We start from the raw sequence: 11,905 nt of genomic DNA, 5'->3' as shown, positions 1-11,905 counted from the left end.
TCTAAGAAAGAAAAAGCCTTTCGGGTAGCTCCCAGGGGCGGGGCTGCCTCACCGGAACTGAGTGGTACCTCCTGGGCTTACACAGCACAGACTGTGATTGGCTTTCGTTCAGTATTATGTTAATGAAGTGGCCTTTTTAAAAGAACCTTGGATATTTAATTTCCACCTAAGTGTTAAAATCATTGTTGAGTGATACTATCTGAAGGATTATACAGACTGGAAAACTTTTCTCTTTGCCAGTGGAATCAAAAGTAGGGAAACTATCTCACCATGACTGTAAAGTATGCGGCTGTGGTAGACCTGGCAGAGGCAATAATACCAATATTAAGACTATACTTCCAGGGATCATTTCTATAGTTTCTCTAACTGTGTAGAGCACCTGAAATCACGAGGAGAAGATGCACCATTCTCTCCTGAGAGTAAAGCTGGCTTTTGTCGTTGCTTTGGTAACTACCACTTGCCATTGATGATAGTTGTTCTCTTTCTTGGGAAAGAAGAGGAAGAGGATACATTCTGAGTGGTTTTTGTTTTTTTACTTGGTTAGAAAGAGTAACTTTGTCAACAGTACTGCAGTCTGCTTTTGCATCAGTTAGCAGACTGCTGTGGATACTTTTTAGATAAATACAGTTGTGCCTGCTTTTTAAAAAATTATTATTGTTCAGATTATTAGAGTTGTTCCTCTTTTTTCCCCCCATAGCTCCCCTCCACTCGGTTCCCACCCCACTCTCTGCCCTTCCCCCCTTACCCCCACTGTCCTCATCCATAGGTGTACGATTTTTGTCCAGTCTCTTCCTGCACCTCCCACACCCCTTTCCCCCCGAGAATTGTCAGTCTACTCCCTTTCTATGCCCCTATTCTGTTATATTCACCAGTTTACTCTGTTCATCACATTTTTTATTCACTTCATTTTTAGATTCACTTGTTGATAGATATGTACTTGTTCATAATTTTTATCTGTACCTTTTTCTTCTTCTTCCTCTTCTTAAAGAATACCTTTCAGCATTTCATATAATCCTGCTCTGGTGGTGATGAACTCCTTTAGCTTTTCCTTATCTGTGAAGCTCTTTATCTGACCTTCAATTCTGAATGATAGCTTTGCTAGGTAAAGTAATCTTGGTTGTAGGTTCTTGCTATTCATCACTTTGAATATTTCTTGCCACTCCCTTCTGGCTTGCAAAGTTTCTGTTGAGAAATCAGCTGACAATCTTATGGGTACTCCCTTGTAGGTAACTGACTATTTTTCTCTTGCTGCTTTTAAGATTCTCTCTTTGTCTTTTGCTCTTGGCATGTTAATTATGATGTGCCTTGGTGTGATCCTCTTTGGACTCCTTTTGTTTGGGGTTCTCTGCGCTTCTTGGACTTATAAGTCTATTTCTTTCACCAGGTAGGGGAAGTTTTCTGTCATTATTTCTTCAAATAGGTTTTCAATATCTTGCTCTCTCTCTTCTTCTGGCACTCCTATAATTCGGATGTTGGTTTGCTTGAAGTTATCCCAGAGGCTCCAAAACTCTTCATATTTTTGTATTCTTTTTTTTTTTCCCAGTTGGGTGTTTTTTACTTCTTCATACTTCAAATCTTTGACTTGAATCTTTCATTCCTCTAGTCTGCTGTTGGACCTCTGTATAATATTCTTTATTTCAGTCAGTCTATGTTTAATTTCTATTTGGTCCTTTTTTATATCCTCCAGGGTCTCACTAGATTTTTTGAGGGTCTCACTAGATTTATTGAAGGTCTCACTAAATTTCTTGGGGGTTTATAGAAAATTCTTGAAAAACCTTATAACTGTGGTTTTGAACTCTATATCCAGTAGTTTGCTTTCCTCCATTTCTGTCATTTGTGACCTATTTATTTGTCTCTGCATTTTGGCTGCATCCCTGTGTTGATAGGGTGGCTATCTGTGATAGGTGCTCTATAGGGCCCAGTAGCTCAGCCTTCCCAATTACGAGGTGGACACTCTTGGTGCACAACTTTGTGGGCTGTGTGCACAGTCTTGTTGTAGGTAAGCCTTGATTGTAGTTGTTATCACTGGGAGGAATTGACCTCCAGGCCAGTTGGCTGTGAGAATCAGCTGTGTCTATGGTGGGAGAACTTCTGCGCTGGGGACACCTTTATGGGGCAAGGCTTGCTTCAGTGTGGCTTTGGTGCTCACTGAGTCTGCCCCCTGAATGTGTCCCTTATGGATCTGAGGAGTTGTAATCTGGATGGTCCCACTCTGACCAATGGGTACACTGGCACTTGGATCTTTAAGGAGGTGCTAATTTAGCCTCTGCCGGAGGCTACCCAGCGGGAGCTAAGGAGAGATCTGCAGATTCCTCTTCTTTGTTTGGGATTTGGAGGTGCCCAGATGAGGCCCAGCTGTGAAGCAATGCAAGCTGCTGTGGGGCCTTGGGCCTTCTTTTGGATGTTCTGGGTCTCTCTGATCCAGCTGCAGTTTGTTAGGTAATTTTAGATTGCAAAGGGCCAGGCCATTCATATGCAAAAGCCTCTGCTAGCAGCTTGGATGGGGCGGGGTCTCAGGGAATCAACAGGGTGAAGCAAGCAGCTATGGCTGCTCCTCAGTCCTACCCTAAGAGGCCCCGGTGGGTCTCAATGTCACAGTAATCACTGCAAGCACCTCTGAGAAAAAGCCGCCCTCAAGTTCCACCTACTGCCAGACAGTTCAGTTTCTCCCCGTATGAGTCTGGGTCCCCAGAGACTAGCCTGAACTGGAGTTCAGCGCGGGAGCTTGAGACTCCCTCCAGATTGAAAAAGACAACCATGTCCTCAGTTGCCAGCCCTTTCCACATGTGCCTCTGTACCTCTGCACTTTACTTCCTCACTTCCTTTGAGTCTCAGTGTGCTTTTCTCTTTCCTTCTAGTTGTAGAATTTCCACTCAGCCAGCCTTCCTGTGGTTCTGGATGATGTCCGTTTTGTCTTTTAGTTGTATTTTTGAAGTGGTTGTGTGAGGCAGCAATTTTCGGTGTTTACTTATGCCGCCATCTTGGTTTCTCCCCAATGCATTATTTTTCATCATTTCACAATTTTGTATGTTGTTTGCTGTAGGATGATTTGTAGATACCTCTTAATATTAGATGAAGAAAGTTCCCTTCTATTTCTAGTTTAAATACATTTTTTTTTTCTAAACAGATGCTGGATTTTATCAAATGCATTTTCTGCACTTGTTAAAGAGATAACATTTTTTTTTCTATTTCTTTCTCCTAATGTAGTAAAATATATAGTGATTTTCAATTGTTAACACTTTTTATTCCAGAAATAAAGTGATTTAGCTTGAATATATTAGCCTTTTTGTTTTGTTTTGCTAAGATTTTATTTATAATTTCTGCATTTACCATTATCTATCCCTTAAATGTTTAGTAGATTTAACAATTAAATCCATCTTGGTCTGGAGTTTCTTTTTCCAAAGGATTTTGATGACCGATTTAATGTTTTTAGTAGCTATTTATGTTTTTCCTTATGCTATTTTTTTTTGACCTCACAAGAAGCCATTAATGATAGAAGCATTACAAATTTCAAACAAAGCTTCAGTAATTCTTCTGAAACACCAAAAAAGGTCCTGGTTTTTACATGGTTACATTGCTAATTTCATAGTAGCATTTACAATATTATTACTGTTGTTGTTCTGGGCTTGGACTGCCTTTGCTCTTGACAAATTTCTTGTGACATGAACAATTCTATGGCCTTAACTTGCACACACCCGTTTCATCAATCTCTTCCTCTTCACTCTCCTCTTGTACAGTTGGAGTCTGTGTTTTATTGAATGGTTGAGACAGCTTCACCTTGAACTTTGAATGTCTCAGCAGCTTCTAGCTGTGATTGCTGAGGTAAATCCTTTATATTGGCTTCCCCAAAAACTAGGTAGGTATTTGAAGCTGGTCTCTTGTAGACATCTGGTTTTGTGATGACAAAGAGGATATTCTTAGATTTCTATATAGCCACCCTAGTAACACCTGTAACCTGTTGAAGAGTCAGCTTGGACATAGCCTTCTGTGCCTTCTTTTCACTCGGGCTCTGTTTTGTTTCATTGACAGGTTCTTCATTGATGTCAGCTGCTGCCACCAGCTGGGCTTTCTGTGTGGAATCTTGTGCCTGGAGCTCTGGTATTGATTCATGCTGCCAGATTCCGTTCCAGACCCTGCCCAGCCTGAGGCTGTGGCAACTCCTGCTTGGTGGCAGGGATGGTTTCTGTGGTTTCACCACATCTTTTGTGCAGGGAACTGGGAACCAAAATGGTGGCAGAAAGAATCTTATGCTACTTTTATTAGAAAATTTTCTGTTATTCATACTTTAAATTGTATTGCATAGTAGTGCATAATAATATCTGAAAAACATTCTCATGCATATACATCTTTTAGTAATATCCCCTCTTTTAATCAGAGATTTGTTTCTTGTGACTTTACACCTTTTTCACCCTTTTTATCTATAGGTGTATTGATATTATTTTAAAGAACTGGCTGCTGGGGTCCAACCCCAGCAGGTCCAGGGGTCCCCAAAGGTGTGGACGGAGTCGGCGAAGAAGGAAGGACACGGAGACAGTGTTCAGTTGATCAGCAGCCTAGCCAGGATCTCCAGCCAGGATCTCCAGCCAGGATCTCCAGCCAAGTTCTGGTCTGGATCTCCAGAGAGGTTCTGCTTCGGATCTCCTGCCAGGGTCTGTGTCCATGTTCTCTTGCTAGGTTCTCCAGCCAGGTTCTGAAGCCATTCTCTCGCTAGGTTCTGTCTCTAGGTTCTGAGGCCAGTTTCTGTCCAGGAACTTTTGCCATGTTCTCTCCCGCGAAGTTCTTCTGTCTCTAGAGAACGTTCTGTGTAGGTTCTGTGCCTAGGTTCTGTCTCTCTTGGTTCCGTATTCTAAGTTCTGTCTCTAGCTGTCTTATTACATCTGTATTTATACCAGTTGATTCAATCCTATCAATCTCTATTACAAAGGTTAGGGCGTTTCTTATCTTCATTCCAGGGAGTAAAGATTATGTAGCTTAAGCATGATTGTTCGTAGTTAAAGTGATTAATTACCCACCTGGCACTAGTTAAGAGGTTTTATTCCCTCCCTAACTTCAGGGGAAAATCCCTACCTGGGGAAACAACCTTTCTCAGAGACCTTGGTTAAAACACATAGTGCCAAGAAGGTGAGCAAAACATATTAAGAACAGAATGCCATATATGCCAGGTCCCTTGAAACAGCAAGCATGGACCGGCTCCCGGCAACTGGCTAAGTTGATCCTCTGTTTTTATTTTTCTTCTTCTTCATTATATCTTCTAATGTCTTTATTTTGTGTGCTTACTTTGCTGCTTTTCTCTAATGTTTTAGATGTTTGCTAGCTCACTGATTTTTTTTAGCCTTTCTTCTTTTGAATAATGTGAAGAAAGAGGTAACATGATATAACTGAGACTGCTATTTTTAAACAATATTTGTTTGCTAGATTGATCATTGGCTGGCATCTGAGAATTTGACTTGTACACAGTATCCTACACTAGCATAAAATTTATTCTAAATAATTAAAGTGGTTCACTATGCCTACAAAATTTGAACATGCTGCAGTGTATACATATGCCAAATTTTAATGTTGTACACCTGAAACATAATTTTAGAAACCAATGATACCTCAATAAAAAATTATTTAGCCCTAGCCTGTTTGGCTCAGTGGATAGAGCATTTGCCCAGGGACTGAAGGATTGTGGGCTCAATTCCTATCCAGGGCATGAACCTTGGTTGCAGTCTCAATCCCAGGCCCGTTAAGGGCTTGTGTGGAGGCAACAAATCAATGTGTCTCTCTTACATCAATGTTTCCCCCTCTCTATCTCTTCCCTTACCTTCCACTCTCTAAAAATCAAAGGAAAAATACCCTCAGGTGAGGATTAACAAAAATAAAATAATAATAAAAGCTATTTAGATTATAAAAATAACCCCAAATCTTCTCTCTCTCCCTTTTTAAAAATAAAAACAATGTGCTTCATATTGAACACGTATGCTAGACAATGTGAGCCAACATGAATGAACATGAATTAAACACCCTGAAACCCACAACCAACATCATACTCAATGGTGAAAAGCTGAAAGTGTTTCCTCTAAATCAGGAATAAGACAGAGATGCCCACTCTCACCACTTTTATTTAACACTAGAGGGCCCAGTGCATGAAAATTCATGCACTGGAGGAGGGGATCCCTCAGCTTAGCCTGACCCCTATCACAGTCTGGGAGCCTTCAGGGGCAGGAGGCGACTCGGCAATCAGGGGAAGGAGACACCCCCATCACACCTCTGCTGCTGCCACTGCCGGCAGCGCAAGCCTCAGCCGACCCTGGTTACCTGTGCCTCAGGTGTCCCTGGGCAGCTGGGCAGTCACCATCAGTGGCTTGCCTGTGCCTTGGGCTGGCCCTGGGCGGCTGGGCAGCCTACATCCAAGACTTGCCTGTACCTCGGGCTGGCCCTGGACAGCTGGGCAGCTGCCATCCGAGGCTTGCCTGCACCTCAGGCAGGCCATGGGAGGTTGGGAGGCTGAGGGGATTGGGGGACTGCAGAGGCAGGCGCGCAGAACGGCTGGACCTGCCTGGGGGCAGGCCTAGCCATGCCACGTGCCTGCCGCCCTGGCAGGGCTGTGGGAGCCACCATCTTTGAGGGTGTGGCAGTCAATTAGCACATTCCCTCTTTATTGGCTGTGGGTGTCACCATTTCGTAAGGGAGTGACAGTTAATTAACATTCCTTCTTTGTTATATAGGATAGATGTCCTAGCTGGATCAATTAGAAAAGAAAAGAGGCATTAAAATTGGAAAAAAAGTAAAACTGTCTCTATTTGCACAAGACATGTTATATATAGAACCTCTAAATAATCCACTAAAAACTGAGAAATAATTTGAAAAATTCAGTAAAGTTATGGAATAAAAGATAAATCAATATATAAAATCACTTGCATTCCTACACACTAACAACTAATTGTTAGGAAAAGAAATTAAGAAAACAATTCCATTTACAATTGCATCAAAAAGAAAAAATATCTAGGAATAAACTTAATGAAGGAGGTGAGGCATCTGTACACAAAAACAATAAGAAATTGGGGCAAACATTTGTCAAAGACACAAATAAATTAAAAAATATTCCATGCTCATGGATTGTAAGAATCAATATTGTGAAAATTTCCATACTGCCCAAAGCAATCCACAGATTCAAATCAATTCATTTCCTATCCAAATGGCAATGGCAATTCTATTTTTAATAGAAAAAGCAATCTTAAAATTTATATAAACTACAAAAGATTTCAAATAGCCAAATCAATTTTGAGAAAGAACAAAGTTGAAAGTATCACACTTCTTGATTTGAAACTAAATTACAAAACTATAGTAATTCAAATAACATGGTATTGGCATAATAACAAACACATAGAATCATTAACAAAAAAAAAGTCAACCTATTGAATGAGAGATGTTTGCAACTGATATGTCCAATAAGGGGTTAATATTCAAAATGTGTAAGAAACTCATACAACTTAGCACCAAAAAAAATTAAAAATCCAATTAAGAAATGGACAGAGGATCTGAAAAGACACTTCTCCAAAGAGGACATATAGATGGCCAACAGACATATAAAAAGATGTTCAATATCATTAATCATCACAGAAATGCAAATTAAAGCCACAGTGAGATATCACTTCAGTGATTTCTAGGCTTTATTTTATTAAGTAAAGGGCTGAGAAAGAAACTCAATAGTAGATTAATACTCTTTTCAACTTTGCTCAGGACAAGTTTTTCAATAAGTAGTAGAAAAGTTATATAAAGACAGAACTGAATCATAAGTGCAGTTGTATTCTACACAAGTGGCAGATAAAAAAATCTAGACAAAAACCAAGCAACAGAAAATAAAACATTTATCATAAAGAGTAGCTTCTGCTTCAAGCCTCAGGTGAATAAATGAAATTCAACTGAAATATAAACATAAATAGGTAAAGTAAAACACTGCACATAATGAAACACATTTGGTTAAAATTACATTTTTTAATGAATAAGCCCTCTAAGGGAGACTTTGTGTTATTATATGAAAAATTAGCAAGACTCAGGCAAATATTTTTATGGGAAACATAGAAGAAATAATTAAAATTAAATGATAATGTTAAGGAGTTATCAATGCTTAAGGAATAGGAGAGAAAATAAGGCAGGAAATATAAATAGAAAATCAGTGTAAAATGAGAGTGCAGTTAGTAACAGCAGCAGAGAAGAGTAAATGAATTTCAAAAAGTCAATGTTTTCCAGTTTTCAGCTTAACCTGAGAAAATATTCTACTGCTGAATTAGACAGTTTAAGAATTAAAAACAAGCTTTTTTTCCTGTTTAGCAAATATTTGGATTACGTTAGATTGGGAACCAGCATGTTCTTATCTACTCTGCTTTTCTACACATACCGTCTTTGAAATGCCCTCTTAACTCATCCCAAACCCATTTGGTAGACCAGGGTAACTACTATTCAGCTTAGAAGATTCATTTCACATTTCTTACCTCTTTCCCCTTTCTCTCATTGTTTGATCTCCCCAGCCCTACGTAAATACCTCTACCAGCAACATATTGTAAATGATCTGTTTTTATATCTGAGTCCTTCACTAAACTACAAAACAGTGTGTAAGAGGGAGAATGTGTAATGATTTTGGAGGAACCACAACTAAGTAACTCTTGCTGACACATAGTTCTGAAAAATATTTTTAAAATAACATTTAAATTCTTTAGTGCACATTTTATTATTTTTGATGAAACTTGTGTTACAACAAAGAAAAAATTACACAGAATAGCTATTATAGAAGAAGAAGAAGAAAAAATATTTTGTCCAAGTTATCAATTCACTCATGTCTTGCATATTTAACTGAACAAGTCTTCTGCTGCTTCATTTTCTACACGTGACCCAAGTCATTGCTAAAACTTCTGCTTAAATACAGTCTTTGGAACAAACTGTGAATTTAATCATATTTTCACTTATTTTCCAGATATGCCTGTATTTATCAATACAGTAGGTAATATTTTTATTCCTTTTTTGTTTGCTTGAAATGTCAGACAGGTTTAGCCAAAAGATAATTTGATTAAATCATCCTTGCCTAATTGTTGCACATGGAAGCTTTGAGCTCAACATTTCAGAAAAAGATGACAAGCCATCATTTGTACATTTTCTTCACATAAGAAAATACAGAATCTAAAACCCCTAAATCTGTGTCCTTCATTTTTTAAAAAAATATTGTATCTTACTACCTCATAATTCCCAATCAAGATACCATTGACAGAGGCATTACTTCTAATTAGTATATCATTTTATGTAGCAAAAGATAAAATATCCGCCCTGGTTGAGTATTGTCCTGTGCATCAAGGGGTCACTGGTTCCATTCCCAGTTGGGGCACATGCACTGGTTTCAATCTCAATCCCCAGTAGATCAATGTTTCTCTCTCACTCTCCATCCCTCTCTCAAATCAACAAAAGCATATTATACTAAAAACGATAAAGTATTAGAATTGTAAGACTCTGTTTTTCTTTTACAAATAACTCTAATACCCTTTATGATTTGTAATTGAGCCATGTATATAAAGCCAAATAGTGCCTCTTTGTAAACTCTCTAGGATACTTTTACAAATTGCTGCATCAAGTCCATTAATATTAATATGAGTCACATGAGGAAATTCCTGTACATTGCTCTTAAAAATTGCTTCACTTTATGTAGTTGAGAATGATTTCTTTCAATCATCTTTCTTCCTGGAAGAAAGCTGCTATTAATAGCAACACCCACTGTTGCCAAAACATCAATGCTCTATTCTGAGCAGTGACTACTGGAAAGACAAGTGCCTGCTGTGTCACTAAATTATCATGGCTTGGGGGATATGTATTTCAATATTCAGCTGATCATGCTTCACTTGGTTATATAGGGATCAATACAGTATAATGAACTTATTTCATTATAATTGATGTTTATTAGAAAGTTTATCAGAAGTTTATTGCTAAACAATATATTTTTCATTCTGTCCTGAAAAGAGCTGGAGACAAATGAAAACTGATGCTCAGTCGTTCCCAGTAATTTAGCAAGAAGAGAGTTACCTTTGAAGCTACCAGAGTAGGTTGTATCTATAATTTCCAACATTTCCTACTCATTAATTCCTGTATATTTGAATATGTTCTTTGTATAAGGGATTTGGAGATTTAGATGGGTTTTGCTTTTGAATCAGAGGTACTAAAGTAGTGAGGGGGAGAAGTTGGTACTGGATGAGTGTTATGAAGTAAATGTCTGTGTGTTCTCAGAAAATTATATGTGGAAGCTCTCAGCTCAAATGTGACTGTATTGAGAGACAGGGTCTTTGAGGAGATGATAAAGGTTAAATGAGGTCATAAGGGTGTGTCCATAATTCAAATAGGGCTAGTTACCTAATAATAAGAAGAAGACATGCCGAATTCTCCCTCTGCCATGTGAGGATACAACCAGAATGCAGCTATCTGCAAAAGGAGAAAAGAGTACTCACAAACAATAAAATTGATCATCACCTTGATCTTGAACTTCCCAACCTCTATAACTGTGAAACAATATGTTTTTTATAGTTAAGCTACCCAATCTACGGTATTTTGTTATGGCACCCTAAGCGTAGTAGCCACTTTGTAGAAGATTGTTGAGAAAATTAATTTCTTCCAAAATAGTGGATCAGAAAAAGACCTTAGTTTTCAGGAATACAAATATTAAAAATTCTAAGATTATATTTATGTTATTGTTTTTATTACAAAAGCACTAAAGGCTCATTATAGCAAGTAAAGCTATATATATATATATATATATATATATATATATATATATATATTGCTTTACTAAATTTATATATATATTGCTTTACTAAATTAAATATATATAAATATATATATTTATATATTGCTATATATATATATATAGAAGGTGAGGATGAAGAAAGTGATTCTATTGAAAGTAAACTCATAGAGTGATCTGATCATAAATTTCTAAATGGGCAGGTCATATTGGTAGTCATGCTCCAGGCATATAACTTGTTTATTAAAAGGTTATCTTACCTTAAGCAAACTGTGTCCACTTTTCCTGGGTATATAATTTTCTGTGTACACCTTTGAAAGAAGTCCTAACCACTCTCAAGAGAGCACATAATCTTAACATCCTTGTAATCCAACCCCCGTCTTGCTTTCTCTCACCTCCTTGTTATCTTCCCTGTTACTTTCTTAATTTCAAATGCATAAAAGAAGTTGCAAACTTTTATTCTCTAGAGGATTTGAGCATATGTTGACAGTTTGGTTCAAATGAACTCATAAGAATTCTCTACAGGTTTGGATGTTGATTTTACATAAATAAAGGTAAATAATTTCCCTTTATATAATATCACCAAGAGATTTCTACATTCAAAAACATATATGAACATATATATTTGCTTTTATTTTGTACAAAATTATATAAATTATATAATACCCATTATATTACATTTTACAATTAAAACTCTATCACAGATACCTCCTGTTGGTCAATATATTCAGACCTAATGTGTAATTTATATTAACTGTAAAATATTTTATTAAGTCTACTATAATATTTTCAACCTTTCCCCTACTAAGATATTTGGGTTGTTTCCAGTTTTTATATCTTTAAATAATCATACAAGAAATATTGTTGTACATTTAATTCTTTGATTTTTATAGAGTATATTCTTAAACATAAGATTTGGGGACCAGAGTGAGTGTTACTTTAAGTTAATGAGTCCTTTCCCATTATTTTCCATCAAAAAAGACATTACTTATTTTCAGGCCCTTCTAGAATGCATGGGGGTATCTGTTTTCAAAAAACTGTAAATATTAGAAGTTGTCAACTTTTAAAATATATTTTTATTATTGATAGTATTACAGATATCTCCCATTTTCCCCACTTTACTCCCTCCCTCCCAGCCCTACC

General features: G+C 37.4%; 2 pseudogenes; one reads left to right on the top strand and one right to left on the bottom strand.

The window, feature by feature from the left end:
• Window positions 1-326: 326 nt before the first annotated feature.
• LOC118654941 lies at window positions 327-522 on the top strand (annotated as a pseudogene).
• Window positions 523-3,569: 3,047 nt separating this feature from the next.
• LOC118653438 lies at window positions 3,570-8,497 on the bottom strand (annotated as a pseudogene).
• Window positions 8,498-11,905: the final 3,408 nt, after the last annotated feature.

This window comes from Myotis myotis, unplaced genomic scaffold, assembly GCF_014108235.1.
Source record: "Myotis myotis isolate mMyoMyo1 unplaced genomic scaffold, mMyoMyo1.p scaffold_m19_p_4, whole genome shotgun sequence".
Classification (NCBI taxonomy): domain Eukaryota; kingdom Metazoa; phylum Chordata; class Mammalia; order Chiroptera; family Vespertilionidae; genus Myotis; species Myotis myotis.
The sequence above is the reverse complement of the archived record's forward strand: the minus strand, read 5'-3'. Positions and strand labels throughout refer to the sequence as shown.